Raw genomic sequence first — 2,903 nt, 5'->3', positions numbered from 1 at the left:
CCATGAGCCAATCACCTCCCGCCAGTCCCCACCATTCATGCAGGAGCCACTGCCATGAACCAATCACCTCTCACCAGTCCCCACCATTCATGCCGGAGCCACCCCCATGAGCCTATCACCTCCCAACAGTTCCCACCATTCATACTGGAGCCACTGCCATGAACCAATCACCTCCCACCAGTCCCCACCTCCAACCCTGGAGATAATAGTTCGACATGAGGTTTGGTGGGGACACAGCTCCAAACCACACTAAGGAGTGACACAAAGTGGCCAGTGCTTTTGCTATACTGCCACTTAATTGCCAAATTGTATTCTATGATCAGCATGCCTTATTTTATGGAATTGGACTTGCACTTTGGAGGGAGACTTTGATTTTCATGAAGGCATGTGGCATGCATGTGACAATGACGTCAGCAATCCAGGTAAGCTGCCATCAGCCCTATCTCCAGGACATCACCCGTGTGAGTAGCTGGGCATTACCCTTGTACTTTCATTCTGCAGGCTGGTCACCAGGACCTGGTGGCAGGTACCCGGGACCTTCACTCTCTAAGGAGACACCCTGGGTCTCACCCGATGACCCCTCCTTGCTCCTGAGGGGCGTCCTTCCTGCTCTACCTGGAGGTTGGTTTGATTGCGTCCCTCTCAGTCACCTGTACAGGGACCGTTGCTTCCAATGAAGACGTCTTCTCCAAGGAGGGCTCCTTCCAAAGCCACAGTCTTGATTTATGCAAAAATTTCACAGGAATAATAAAACAGTTCATAGCAATCAGCTCTTGGCTAATTTTCCCCCGTTGCCTGATCATCTTTTGAGTCATTTACCGCATAATCTTTTGTAGAATCCACCTTCTTCTGACAAAGTTCTGTTCTCAAGGGAATGATTTCCCAGAATGACAGCCATAAACTCAGCTATTGTCTTCTCTCATCTGGAGCCACCCAAAACTCCAGAAACGAGCTCGGCTGGCACGATGCGTGGGCAGGCGTCCCTGTGGCTTGGAGCAGCCACTGCTGTGTCTGATCGGCTCTGATCCTTGGGAGAAATGTTATCTTTTTACAGGACAACGCTGCTACTGGGTGGGGAACAGATTAATAGACGAGGAATGTTAGATGCAAGAAGGATTAATTAGGAAGCTCTTGCAATTATCCAGGTACAGCAGACAGTGGTTCAGGCCTGGGTGGTCTTCAAGAGGTGGTGGGAAATGATGCGATTCTGGAGATATTTCAAAGGGAAACGTCTTATAATGTGTTCACAGCTGTGGGATATGAGGAAAAGCATAGAGTCAAGGATAACACTATATATGTATTTTTTCCCAAATAACTAGTGACTGGAATTCTCATTTACTGAGATGGGGAAGACCTTAAAAGGAGCAGATCTGGGAGTGAATATAAGAAACTTAGTTATAAACATGTTAGGTTTAAGTTCCTACTGGACACCTACTGTGTGGCTTGATGTCTTTGATTCGTTTTAGGAAATATTGTTTAGTAACCCTTCCAATATTGTGTCTGCCTGATTCTCTTTCTCTGTCTTTCTTCCCCTTATGGGATTCCAGTTGTACATATGTTAAGCGTTTTCACCACGTCCCATATTTTCTTTCTTTCTTTCTTTCTTTCTCTTTCTTTCTCTTTCCTTCTCTTTCTTTCTTTCTTTCTTTCTTTCTTTCTTTCTTTCTTTCTTTCTTTCTTTCTTTCTTTCTTTTTTCTTTCTTTCTTTCTTTTTTCTTTCTTTCTTTCTTTTTTGAAACAGAATCTTACTCTGTCACTCAGGCTGGAGTGCAGTGGCACCATCTCGGCTCACTGCAACTTCTGCCTCCAAGCAATTCTCCTGCCTCAGCCTCCTGAGTAGCTGGGATTACAAGCGCCTGCCACCACACCCGGCTAATTTTTGTATTTTTAGTAGAGATGGAGTTTCACCATGTGGGCCACGCTGGTCTCGAACTCTTGACCTCAGGTGATCTGCCTGCCTCGGCCTCCCAAAGTGCTGGGATTACGGAGCCGTGAGCCTCCGTATTTCCATTCTATGGTCTGTCTCTGCTACTGTCTGGATTTTGTTTTCTCACTCATGTTTCAGTTAATACCTCTCTCTCCAACTGAGTCCAGCTTGTTACTAACCTCATTTGTTGAGTTTATAATTTTACGAACTCCGTTTTTTAATTCTGGAATTTTGATGTGTTTTTTGTTTTTTTGAGATGGAGTCTTGCTCTGTTGCCCAGGCTGGAGTGCAATGGTGCGATCTCGGTTCATTGCAACCTCCGCCTCCCGGGTTCAAGAGATTCTCCTGCCTCAGCCTCCTGAGTAGCTGGGATTACAGGCATGAGCCACTGTGTCCGGCTAATTTTGTATTTTTAGTAGAGACGGGGTTTCTCCCTGTTGGTCAGGCTGGTCTCAAACCCCCCACCTCAGGTGATACGCCCCCTCTGGCCTCCCAAAGTGCTGGGATTACAGGCGTGAGCCACCACGCCCGGCCGTGTTTGTTCTTGTATTTGCTAGTTCTTTGTTGAAATTCTTTATCCTGCTCCCACTCAGCTTTTTGGTCTCTCATCTGCTGCCTTTCGTTTCAGAATCAGCAAACCGTTAACATAAAGCTAACCTCAAAGGATAAAGTCCCTTTGCTTGGTTTCCTTCCTCTTTTATGTCTTGGAACCCTAAATGCTCTCAGACTTGGAAGCGTGCCAAGTTCTACAGACAGATGTTCTTCAGTTTTTGTTCATCTTTTTAAATTTTTTTTTTCTTTTTTTTTTGAGACAGAGTCTCGTTCTGTTGCCCAGGCTGGAGTGCAATGGTGCGATCTTGGCTCACTGCAAATTCCACCTCCCGGGTTCAAGAGATTCTCCTGCCTCAGCCTTCCGAGTAGCTGGGACTACAGGTGCCCTCCACCACACCTGGCTAATTTTTGTATTTTTAGTAGA

This window comes from Mandrillus leucophaeus, unplaced genomic scaffold (genome assembly GCF_000951045.1).
Source record: "Mandrillus leucophaeus isolate KB7577 unplaced genomic scaffold, Mleu.le_1.0 Scaffold53, whole genome shotgun sequence".
Lineage (NCBI taxonomy): Eukaryota > Metazoa > Chordata > Mammalia > Primates > Cercopithecidae > Mandrillus > Mandrillus leucophaeus.
The sequence above is the reverse complement of the archived record's forward strand: the minus strand, read 5'-3'. Positions refer to the sequence as shown.